The sequence below is a fragment of the Aptenodytes patagonicus genome, chromosome 3 (genome assembly GCF_965638725.1).
Source record: "Aptenodytes patagonicus chromosome 3, bAptPat1.pri.cur, whole genome shotgun sequence".
NCBI lineage: Eukaryota > Metazoa > Chordata > Aves > Sphenisciformes > Spheniscidae > Aptenodytes > Aptenodytes patagonicus.
This window is the reverse complement of record NC_134951.1, coordinates 35,607,817-35,620,910: the sequence shown is the minus strand read 5'-3', so window position 1 is coordinate 35,620,910 and position 13,094 is coordinate 35,607,817. Positions and strand designations below refer to the sequence as shown.

Genomic DNA, 13,094 nt, shown 5'->3' with positions numbered 1-13,094 from the left:
TGCTTCAGTCCATTTGGGTCAAGATTCCTATGCTGTGCAAAGATTTCTGGTGAGGCCTTCACAGGCTTTTTAATATTGCTGCTTTCGTACCATCCTCTAGTTCTGCGGGGATGTGAGAGCGCGAGTCACGGACTGTATGCTCTGAGGCTTGCAAAGAGCGAGATCCTAGCAGGGGCAGTAGGCTGGACCTCTGTGTCCTTGAACCCTTCCCCTCCAACTCCCCTGCTGAACTTTTTAAAGAAACTTCACAGGTCTGTCCAGTTTCGTTTCTCTTCAAATTAACCTGAAAGAAGGATGAATGCATATGGCTGTCACCAGTAGGGCTAGTTCACGCAGCTTAGCGGTGTAAGGTGTTTTTTAATGTCTGCTCTTCTGAAGATAATTTGAACTGAGACACCAAAAGATAATGGGCAGGGGGAGAAAGCTTCACTTTTTCAAGCAGGAACATTGGCTTTTTTGTTACCTGGCTCCTGGGACTTGCCTATACACAGACTTGTTCTGAACAGCTCTCCCCGACACTTCTGTGAATAGAACAGGAGCTTCCAAAAATAATTTTATTTTTGAATCATCCGTTGCATTTGAAATGCACACCCTGCTTTAATAATAACAGACAGTTTTTAGGCATAGACAAGTTCTTGACAATTTGTTAAAAATGAAACTTTTTTAATGGAAATATTATTTACTTTGAACTTTTGAGAAATGTGCTTGGATCCAGAGTGTGACTTGTGCATGAACAGTGAGGGCAAACCTGCAGTACAGACACTGGGACTCAAGAGGGATGCAGGACACTGAAACACACATCTCTCTTCTACCTGATTAAAAAATGAAAGCAAGTGTTGCAATCTTGACAACTTTAGCAAAACCAAAACAGTGTCCCAACCTACGTGTGTGTCCCCCAGCTTCCCGTGTTCTCGTATTTTAGCCAGCTTTACTCCACTGTTTGTTCATGGAAAAGACAGTTGTTTTCTACTGTGAAGACCTTGATGTATAGCCTGCTTGAGAGTATGTTTTCCAAATTAAGTCATCTTAATCTCTCATTTCTTCAGTATAGAAGCATCCAGTTATGTTTGGGATACAATTTTCTTGTGGGGAAGGGAGGTGGAGGAAAAAGAGTCAATCGAGCTGATCATGCACAGAGAAGAAAGTAGAGGAGAATTTTTTAAAAGGCCAAAAGGTCCAACTTAATCCCTGCTGATGCTGACAGTCCTGTGGAGATCAATATTCAGCAGACACAGCTATACCCTTCTGAGATTGTGCCTTGCCTTTCACTGGCAGCTCTTGCCCCGCATCCCTTTTGCTTGCCTGTCTGCTCTGTGCAGCTTGCCTGATCCTACTAAGGGGAACTGAGTACCGACTCTCAGCTGATGTCTCCCACATCTTGCATTTTGTTGCTAGGGGACTGAGAGAAATTGGGCTGAGAAGAAGGTAGCTGCCCCGGAAAGTTCAAGAGGGGCTAAAGTTGGTTAGGTTGCGAGCAGAGAGAGACCTAGAAACAGGGCTGCAGAAAGGCTTAGCAGAAGCAGCCTGAGGACGGCTTGAGTAGAGAGGAGTCTTGGGAAACAAAGAGAAGAGCAAACCTGGGTAAGGACAGAGCTTGCTACTTAACGTAGAGCCTCAGCAGCTGATTTCACAGGAGAGGACATGGCATGAAATCCTGCACAAGAGGGCATAAAATGCAAAAGGTGGGCAATGTGTATGTATATAATCAAAAGGCAGCAAAATGTGAGACTGCTTTGCCAGTGTGGGCTTGTGAGAGAGAAACTGGAAGTACTGTACCAGGAGAGCATAGTGAACCTTTTTTGAAGATAGGACTTGATAGACCTTTAGCTTGAAACAGTCTTGTGTCCAGCTGGCAGAAACAGAACTTTTAATTGTCTGGAAAAGACCATCTATACCTATTCTAAGTCCTATTGCCTGGACTTCTCCCTTGGTGAAGGAAGGACTGGTCCTCCCACACCAGTCCAGTGACAACCAGCTATTGCTACTGCTCAGCCTGGAGAGGGCAAGGTCATCTGCAAAGAACTTAGTCTGTGGTGTCGTGTTCTTCTGGAAGTAGAAGGCTTTTGCTCTCGTCATCTGTAGCCAAAGCCCCTGCACCATCAAAGGAAGATGCCAGGGACAGCAGGGAATACAGCCTGATTCTGAGAGGGAGAGTTATTTCATCACAAAATTATCTTCTTGGGCATCCTGAACAAAAAGCAACATACAAAGCAGCTAGGGATTCAAATATATGTTACCCAAACCACCTGTATCAAGTCAAGCTACTCTAAGAACTTGTCGTCTATCAAGAAGTGGTTTGGAAGGCCTCCTTTAAACGTTGTTCCCCTGTGGAGCAGCATTTTGGGGGTAGCTCTGCAGCATCTATAAGGTTCATCAAGTGCTGCGGTACAAAACGGGAGCTGTCTGTACTCCTGCTGGTCCCCGTGGTGGCTGGTGCGAAGATACCAGAGGCAGGGCTGCGAGAACAGAGTAGAAAATAAGTTTGATAACGTGGATTTATGTTTGGGGATTTTTTTTTTTGTCGCTGGAGGCTGTGGGGCTGACAGAGGAGGGGGTCTGTCCCTGCTGCCTCCGAAATGTTAAAAAATAATAAAACGGTCTTCAGTGCTGCTGCTGGTTTGGTACAACACAAATTTGCTATTCTCCCTCAGCATTCTGTTCTCCGTCCAGCCGAAAAACAATCCAAAATCCCTACCTGCAGAATTAAAAGAAATAAAATGGTTTCTTCAGCCTTCTGTGGGGCCCGTTGGCTGGACTAATGCCGGTATGAGGCCATTGGGCCTGCCTGCCTCCCTGGGCTGGCCTGCCCTGCCATCGCCCGGCCACACAGCCTTGCTTTGCCGAGGGACACGGTCTCCGGCTCAAATACGTGAGATAACTGTCTTACGCTGCCCTGAGGAGAAACTGGGAATAATTTGAGGTAAAGATCTAGTAATAAACATTAATAATTAATGAGTGAGGAGATAGCCTAGCTTAATAACTCCTGTTTTCTGACTGCCAGTTTCTGTTTCGGGACAGGAAAAGTGATTTTTCTGCATTAATTCAAGGTGAATGCTGCACTCTGCTTTGCCTCCCTGCTCGTTTAGGATTTAGGCAATAGATAGTTAAGGCAGTCTGAAATATTTTTGCAGCTAGCTAGTCCATGAATTATAGCAGATTTTGCCTATTTTTGGAGGGGTTTGAGGCAGAAATGTTTACAACAGCTTGCAGAAAGGACAGGACTTGCTTTTGTAAAATTCTCCTTAATATGCCAGCATCTGGGTACTTCAGTCTCGCTGCTAATCAGTCTGCAGGTTTCAGAAACATTATTATACTTCTTTTTGTCTGTCGTGTCCCCTGTTTCTGGAGGTGAGGAGAGGTAAAACCTTCAAACCTGGCAGAAGCACAAAACACTTGTTCGCATTTTCAGACAGAGCTCCAGCTCCAAGCTGCACAGTTGACAGAGGCTAGCTATGTTTGCATCTTGCTAGCTCTTTTCCATTTATTTTTGTCACCCCACAAGTACCTTCTTCTCTGTCCCACTATATTCTAAAGGAAGTCTTTGAAGAAAGACAGCAAAGGACAAGGTGATAACATTACATGATCTTAGATGGCTTTTTAAGGATGTTATGAGACTCCAAATCATTCCTTTGGTGCAGGAAAGGGAAATATTTTATTTGAAGAAAGGTTGCAGACATCTCTAAACCCTGGAGCTTTGGGGGATGGTTTATTTCACGTTTTCATTTTGCTGAAGTTTAAGATAAATTTTTCTATCAAAATTTCTCTATATAATTGAGCAATAAAGTCAGCATGCTGGGGAGCCGTGGATGGCTTCACTTTCTACAGTTCTTACAAGAAAAGATCAGGAACAGGCGAGGCTTGTTAATTTGCGTTACAAGAAAGCCCAGTGTACTGGCTTGTCTGTCACTGCAGTATTTCATCCATCTGCCAGGCTTTCTCTCTGCATCCGACTGAGTTGAGCAATGTGGCTGCATTGATTTCTGTCTGCAACACAGGGGGTTTCACTGGACAGATATTATGTTATTCTAATCATCTTTATGACACGAATAGGAAAAAAAAAAAGCCAAAACTGAGTATGTGCCTGATGTCTGCTGACACACAACTTCTGTTGCAACCAGTGGGAAAGCATGGCTGACTCTGGCTTAGCACCCCGGTCTTACTGCACCTTACAGAACAAGTGCTGATTTTTTTTTTTTTAATTGTAACTTGTGATTGTGCAAAGGTGTTAGTTTGACTTTCTTTTAATTGCTCTTTCAGAGGCTCCAAGCTTTTGCTCAGGATAAACAAACTGTTCTGGTGAGTGCTGGACTTAAGTCTTCGCACCTGAGTATGGTCATACTGAGGAAGTGACCAGCTTTGCTGATAAAATCTGTGAGCTTGAGACACTTGTAAGTAAAAGGGTGGTTAGAAAGTCAGATTAACCTTGCGCTATGTTAAGGCAACTATAGGACCAATAAAATAAGCATTAGCAACCCAAGAAAACATGGAATTTCAAAATGTCTACTGTATCAACCCAGACAGGACTTGGCAGTAATTGCTGTAGGATATCTAAATTAAGCAATGAGGTTTCTGTTGTGGCAACTGTTAGGGAAGATTTTGCAACACACATCAATTCCTCCAGGACCCAAATGCACTTTTCCTTTCAAGGGGGAGTTGTGGGCATTCAGATCCTTGCAGACAAGTTACTGAGGCCCTAAATCAGCAAAACACTTTTAAGCATATCCTTAAGCACTTTGATGAAGGGGAGACACAATCTCTTAATTATCTGTGCTGAACAGGGAGCTGGGAGGCTCCTTGAGTATCTTTTAAAACACTTATACACTAGCTGTGCCCTGAAATGCAGAGCCTGAGAAGCTGCTGCCTTACCCTCTAGCTGCACTTGTCTTCTGTGAATGTGCTCACTAACCTTCAAGTAAATGGTGCCTTACATCTGACTCTTTGTGGGAATTTTGCCTATCCCGAGTGCTTATCAGTTTAGAAGAATAGGCATAATGCTGTATTCAGCTTTAACTAGAGCACTTTGATAACTGTCCATTTTATCCAAATACTGCTGAGTGTGGGATTATTAAATAATCTGAAAGACAAATGGAGGATGAAGCCAGGAGGGGAACTGACTTTGTCTTTTATATGTTCGCATCTGTAGCATAACCAGGCGTTGGTAGATACTTCAGCTCTATCAGCGCAGCCAGCACTTTGGAGTTCTCCGCCGGAGGCAGAAAAAGAACGAAAAGAAAGCCCCGCATCCCCTCCCCAAAGCAGCAGGCAATTACAGCTGTTCTCAAGGAGAAGGTTTGTGTCAGCAGATCTTACATAGCTATGCTCAGAAAGTTTGTGTCAGCAGCCGTAAAAGCTGGCCTGTCAGCATTTCTCTTCTATTCCATACACAAAATGCATATTACTGAACAATTATGCCAAAGACAGGGAATATTTCTTGATAACGCAACTTGGAAGTAGTGTCTTCCTGTGGGAGCGATTCATGTCATGTGCCACAGAAATCTGTGTGGGTTTAGATGAAAATCCTTGTTGCTGGTACTTAGTGTAAGGTTGCGTTGTAAGCCAAGTCATTTGGTGTTGCATCCTGGCCAAGGTAGTCTTGGCCTGACCCAAAGTCCATGGAAATTAGTGAATTCCTGGTAATTCTAACGAGCTTCCAAGCATGCCCTAAAAAAGCATATTCATTTTGAAGGAAGTTTGGTGATGCTTAGATTTTTGGCCTCCAAAGTCTTCAGAGGATACGTAAAAAGCACAGTGATTTCAGTGTGCAGTTGGGATCTAGCTGTTACAAAAGGCAGGACAGAGAGCTGGGATGAATTTTGAATACAAACTGATTTACTGCTTTAATATATGTTTATTGCTCTATCTCAACCACCATTTAACTGTGTTTTGGCTGTCTCCATTAAGAAAGATATTTTTATTCCTCCTTTGTCAGAAGTCACAGTTCAGAGCAAATATTTTATTAAATAACATAGATGGAGAAACAGAATTGGGTTTTAATTTCACTTTTTATTGAATGAGCCCTGCTTTTCTGTCCTGTGAATAAGCAACAATTTGCTGCACAGTCCTCATCTCTGCTTACTGGCAAGCACAAGTTCTTTAAGAAACAAACAAGAAACCCAAGCAAAAAGTCATGCTTGGAGTAGTTAAGGAAGCAGGGGAAGAGGAGCATAAAATCCCCAGACACTCTATGTGAATTTGATCTCTGTCCACGTACAGGAGCTTGACTAATTAACTGCATGAGGCTCCAAGTCTGATTTCTGAAACTAATACAGACCTCTGTCCGGACACGGGGACTCTGGTGATCCAAATCAGCGTAGAAATTGCTCTGATGCTGAGATCTACCTTGCCGACTCGTAGATTGTTACCAGTCTGCTGCTGGAGGTTACCACTGCCAGCCACTCAGCTGGCACAGCAGATTTTTATAAGGCCTCCTCTTTTAAGCAGCCTTCAGTGGTATTTACAATAGATCTGGATGCCTGTGCAAGGTAGTGAAGGGAGTGCAAGGATAAGGCTTGCCCAGAAGTGTGCTGCCAGGCCACTGGTGCCAGGTGCTAACCTCCAGTTGGGTGGGGGTCACCCTAACAACTTTAAAAAAAAAACAACCCAAAACCCAAACAACAACAAAAAAACACCCCCACAACAACAACACAACAAGCACTGCCAACAATAACAACAAATTCTGTGCCAGCTGCTCTGCAGCAGGTGTCTGACCACAGCTGAAGCCAGACTTAAAGGAAGACAGTGTTTACCTAAGAGCTAATATCAATTTAACAAAATGATGCCAAAGGATGCAAGTTAGAAGAAATGTTTTCATGGAGTTGCAGTTTTGTCTTCCTTTTTCTCTTTTCCTTTCCTTTTTCTCTTTTCCTTTCCTTTTTCTCTTTTCCTTTCCTTTTTCTCTTTTCCTTTCCTTTTTCTCTTTTCCTTTCCTTTTTCTCTTTTCCTTTCCTTTTTCTCTTTTCCTTTCCTTTTTCTCTCACTTAAACCTTCTCAACCTGAAATTAGGATACTCTCACAAAAGAGAGGGGGAAAAAAAATCAAACAGTTATGTAAACAGTATTTTCTGTTTTTTCCATGGGCCTTCTAGTAGTATGGTATTCAGTCAAGAACAAATACATTGATTTTATCCATGTCAGAAAGAGTCTGGCATGCTTCAAAGCCCCGTGACTACTCTCTAGCTTAATGTATTTTTACTTTTTAATGTATATAGGTTTTATTTCTTTCCAGCAAACGTGAACTATTTTTTGTTTTCCTTCATGAGTCTGAGAATTTTTCCATTCATTTCAATGAGAAGTGCGCAGGGCCTCTCATGCTGTCTCTTACAGGGCAGCACTGATCTCTTCTTGTGTTTTGGAGGGAGGTGAATGGATGTTGTAGCTTTGTCTAACCAGAGAAACCAAGCTTTTGTGCTTGCAGTTCATTCCAGGACATCTTTTTCAGCATTACTTATCCATAAATGCTAACCTGTTGGTGGAAGGGGGAGGGAGGGGGCAATATATTCTTGTGGCAGATGTATTGGGGAACAGAATGACATTGCTTTTTCTGAGGTTAATAACAGAACAACAGGTTTTGTTGTGTTGTTTTTATGAAAGGAATGACCCAATTATTAATTTTTAGCCATATATGCAGGCACAGTCCTGTTCCTCTCACAAAATGCAAAGAAATACCCTGAGGACTAACTGCAGGTGTTTCTGTATAAGCTAAAGCATAATTCTTTAGAATATCATCCCATCTTGAATACCTCCCCACCAAAGGACTGAGTTGATAGTCACGTCCAGTGTTTACCTGTTTTCTCAAAACCTCCTCTACAGCGGTACCTTAACACCTCTCGTGCAGGATACTGTATACCTTCTCTCATGCAGGTTCATAGTGTCCTGCACTGCCCAAGTACATTGGTAGGTACCACAGTGTTTTCATTATCTTCCTCATCTGCATACATAACTCCCTGCAGATTATATAGAAGCTAAGCTGTCCTCTCCATTGGGTAATGGTATCCATGAAGTGGGTGAAACTGGAGGAGAGAAGCTTCTGAGAGTTTCTAATCCTGTAATCTTTCAACAATTCAAATAATTTTAGTGACTCGTGAAAAGATACAAGCGCCAACTGTTTAGCTTTTCCTTTCACTTTGACAATCAGATAACAAAACCCAACAAATTAGGCCCGAAATGGCTGAAAAACACCTCTAGTTGCCTAGGAGGGAGGAAAGGAAGGGGATCAATTGAGGCATTTGTAAAGCAGTCACAAAGTTTACTTTCTGTCCAGCCCACCATAGTGTCTTCAAAACCACTTTTTCCTGATACAGAGCTTAAACTGATCTTTTTTCAGCTTTAGCCCTTTACACTATTACAACTAATCTCCAGTGGAAATATTTCTCTGTGAATATTTATACAGTTATGTAGTTGTTCCTTTAATTCTTCTCCCTTTAGGCCAAATAAATTTAGTTCTTCTCATCTTACTTTCAAAGTTGTATTTTTAAATAATAAAGCAGTGTTAAATATAGTTGAAAGCAGACAACATAATGCATCTGAGATTTCACAATAATTTAGGCTTTTGGAGACAATAGTGTCCATTTTACTAAGACCAGTAATCCAATATTATGAATTAGTTCCTTGTCAGAAGTTTTTTGAACATTTGAAATAATAACTGTCTTTTTAAAATAATTTACTGTGTGCTACTGGCACGTAAAAGCCTATCGTCAGACTTTACGTAAATTCTCCATCCTGTTTGAATACTAATTACAATGAGAACTTGAATGTTTAATTTTTAAACGCTGAATTAATTTTTCCTTTTGCTTGTTAAAACACTGTGAAATAGCTTGGAAACTCTGACATGGGACTTCATGGTGCCTGGTGGAAAGTGTTGCATGTTTCCTCACATCCTGCTCTGGCAATATTAATGCTATTCATTCTTTAGCAAGTGGGACTGGGAAGAAGTCCAGGTTTATCTGTCTTTTCCTGGGGGGAACTGGAAGATCCAGGAGATTATGGGATTTAGAGATTCGTAACTTCTAAAGCATTTGTTTGAATTGCTAGTAACTGAAAAGTTTAATATACTAAATATATTTGGAAAGCCTCTTACTTACAATTTGTATACCAAATGGTATCCTGCAGTAAGCTTTTTAGTGGGCACTCTCTCCTGGAAAAGTCATGCAGAAACAAAGATGTCATGACTGGAATTTGTCAGAAATTAGCTCTTAGCTCAATGATACATCATTGCCTATTTGATGTGTTCTCTATAATTTTTACACACAGCATTGCTAAGTCATTACCTGGTACTATATATAGATCTTCTGATTAGCTCAGATTCATAGATACTCTGTTGAAATGAAAAGTGGAAATGATGAGGATTGGAGGTTTATCGCTGCTTCCTCTCTAAGATCTTGACTACCACTGGTTAAAACTTCTGAGTGCACTTCAAGGCAGAGTTACTGAGATGACTGTACCAAGACTAAAAAATATTCTTAAGATGGATCTCTTTAATGGTTTGACCAATAATTTGAGCTTTGCAAACTCATGCCTTTGGCTCCAAGCACTGCATATTTTAAAGCAGGCTCATAATGAGTGATAGAAATTTTCCTTTTCCAGGTGACACCCTAGATACATTGCCAATATACCTAGTTTAAATTTACTAAGCAAGTAAGCAATAAAATAAAGTCTACAGAGGTATATAAAACTAGGGTTGCTTGGATTTACTGCCAATAGATACATGATGAGTATGATTAAGAGGCACTTTATGCTGACTTTCTAATAACTCTCTGCTAAAATATGTATTTCAGGCAGTTCTGTCAGCTTTATTGTTACTTTCTAATTTTGGTCTAAAGATTTTTATCAGATGCAATTGTTCTCTTTGGAGATTATAGGATGCATAAATTTCTCAAGATGAGAGTTTCTGTGATTCATTTTTCTTGGGCTCTGTTGGTTAAGATGAAACTCCTTACCAGTATCTGTAGTGTTGCCTTTTACTCTGAATTCTTTTCTTAAATCTTCAGTTTGTTTTAATATTACTTATAGCATAGAAAAAAGTTTCCTTCCTGTATGAGTGCAGGAGGTCGGTATACTGGTTTGAATAAAGGAAGCCTTATTCTTTTCATTGTTGGAAAGAAATTGGGTTTGAATTCCCATACTTTTGTGTGTATTACAACTGAGTACAGCCTGATTGTGCTGAAAGAAGCTAGAAACTGAAGCCCTCCGTGAAAACCTACTGCCCTAAAATTAAATGTATATTGTTTTGTCTTCATTTTCAAGATGAAAGCAATTTAAGCCTTATGTCTTTAAAATAAATGTTAAAACTATATGCATCTTGCCCATGAGGTACATGTGGTTTGATTGTCCCGCATAGGCACCTGCTGCCTTAGGCCTGTCTGGCTTCTTGCTTCTGGTCCGAAAGGGCACTGGTATCTCATGACTCCAGTGTCACACCAGCCAGCCCTGTGTAGACATAACTACACTGAAGACTGCCTCTAATGTCTAGAAAGACTTTATAGAAGAAAAAAATAGAAGACTAAATTTTGCCGTTTCTTGGAAACAGGTGGATGAAAGCTGATACAGGTTTTAGTTTAATTTCTTGTAAAATGCTTTGACTTCCCAGCAACAGCCCACAGAAGCAACAAGAATCTATGGGCTCAGTTCAGATCCCCAAGCACAGGTGTCCAGTTATTTACTAGGTATCCTGCCTGGCCTCCAGCTGCTGCTCCAGAAGGCTCTAAGTTTCTGTTAAATCCCGTGTCCTATCTACCAACTTTGTGTGGGTGTTCTGGTTGCAACAGTGTCTGTTGTGGGTCAAGCTGAAGCAATCTCCAGGGTCTTTTGACTATGTCTGCCTTGGCTTTACAGGTAGGTCACATACCCAGCTCTCAGGCAGACATGGTTAGGTGTCCAGTGCTAGCCAAGATGCCCTTGTGTCATCGTCCTGGTTCCCAGCTACTGCTCCAAAAGGACACCGGTCTCACAAAGTCTCATGTCCTATCTGCCAGCCCTGCCTGGACATCTCAGATACTCCAGAGTGTCTCAGTTGTATTAGACACTGTTTCATCTAAGAAGTTGGTGTCAAAGCAGAGGCCCCTGCTCTATCTGTTACCAAACAGCCAATGCTGTCCTATTGTCCTTTCGGAGAAGAGATTCATAAGGACAATCTGGTAGCCCATTCCACCTTCAGGAAACTGTATCTAGTAAGGGACAGGATTCAGTTCACCTAACCTTAGAGACCAAACTCTTAGCTAGTCTACAGTGGGAGTCTAGATAACTGACTTGGTGATATAAACACCTTGAAAGGGTTTTGTGCTGAGGAGGTGCCTGAGATGAGTGAGATGATGGTGCCTGCTTCTTCCTTGTGACTGAAGAGGAAACCTAGATGACTAATTTGAACTGCAGCCTCAGAGCGTATGTCTACATGGTATGCTAAAGAAACCGTAATTAGACTGCAAGTGTGCACTAAGGCACAGCCAGGCATACTGTCCAGATAGCCCAGGAACTCAAGTGTCCAGGGTGCTTTGTCTGATGGTGTGTCAGGCACTGTGCTGCGGCAAGCATCTGGGGACTGTCTATGAGACAGCAGTGGGGGAAGGAGGTGGAATGGGCCATGTTCATGGCCACTCAGGAGAGGACTCTTTCTGGGCAGCATAGGTATGGCTTTACGACATTGCCATCAAAGACATGAAGGCAGCTATGCAGGCATACCCAGGTCCAAATCAATGTCTGGAGTGGATGTGGCCAGGCTGTTGCTGACTGGAGGTGTGAAGGGCTTGGGAAACTGTGCAGTAGTTAACCTCTCCCTTACAACACCCACTGTGCAGGCAGTGCTACAGCCTACTAAACTATCCCCACCCTGTTTCAAAAACACCAGTTAATGAGCTCAATGTGAAGCCATTTATATGAAATTCAATGTGGATTAATTGCTTAAATATTTACCCAGTGTCTCAGGGGGGATTAATGGCACATGCCAAGTTCCACGTTGCTGCTGCTACACTACAGTAGTACTTATGTTCATTAGCTTTAAGGTTAATTGGAGCTTTTCTAGAAGGGTTGCACTAAGCCTGCAATATAGACATAGTTCCCTTACAGGGAACTGCTTGTACCTCTTGAGAAATCCTCAGGGGCAAATGAAGACGCCCATTTCCTCTTTGCGGCAGCAGATGTTCCCTGGGGAAAGTGCCGTGGTGCTGGCCCTGGGCTGTCTAACCAAGTGTACAAGATTGTTGCTTATGAGTACGTGACGAACTTCATAGTTGTATGATGGTCTAAAAGCTGGCTACATTTCTTGTTCTCTTTGTCATCCCCTCATCCTACTATATATCTGTCTGCGTGTGTGTGTATATATATATAAATCTATATATATATACACACACACACAGACATGCTGTAATGGGGAACGTGGGTGGCTGTTCTCATAATTGTATTTTGGAAAGCTAAAACTAGGCTTTTGGTGTTAAAAATGGTGTACGGTGCCCAGAGCCGTGGTTCAGCCTTGCCTCCTCTCCCTGTTTGCTCGGTAACCATAGCTACTGCGCTTTCTTTAGTGGGAGCAGATTTCTCAGAGATTCCTTCTTGTAGAATTACTGATGTAATTACTTTACAAATACCAGCAGAAAGCTTCTGCAATAGAAGTCCAGTCTCTTCTACTGGCTTCAGCCTGTTTCCTGGCCTAACCGCTCAGCCCATGAACAAAACCTGTCCCTGGTTTGCTCCCTGCTCAGCTCTCCCTTTGCATACCTGTCACCCCTTTACTGGTTTTGGTTGACAAGAGCACCTGACACCACCTGTTGCGAATCTAAAGAAAATAACCAGTGGTCCTGGCTCCTGCTGAGTATATTGATGCTCAGCAGTAAAGCTTAAAAGATTAATTATCTGGAATTGTTTTCACTAGTTATTGGAGGTGCAAGTGTTAAAAAAGTACACACCTCTTCACAAAAAGCATGCAAAGATTTCAGGTCTCCTGCAGAAGAGGCAAGCGAGCAGGGAAGAATAAATCATCACAGGCACTGTGGTACTGATGATTTGTATTCTTGTAGCACCTATTCCTTAGTCCTGAACAGCCACAAAATAAAAGTCATTCCTTTGCCCCAAGTGATGGATAATCTTGGCATAACAGAAGAAAAGTAG

General features: G+C 42.0%; 1 long non-coding RNA gene across 1 annotated transcript in view; it reads left to right on the top strand.

The window, feature by feature from the left end:
- Positions 1 to 11,712, top strand: part of LOC143157881 (uncharacterized) — a 56,655-nt gene extending 44,943 nt beyond the window's left edge. Inside the window, exon 4 of the long non-coding RNA XR_012994864.1 lies at positions 4,258 to 11,712. This is a non-coding gene — a long non-coding RNA (uncharacterized LOC143157881). The remainder of the gene's footprint in view (positions 1 to 4,257) is intronic.
- Positions 11,713 to 13,094: the final 1,382 nt, after the last annotated feature.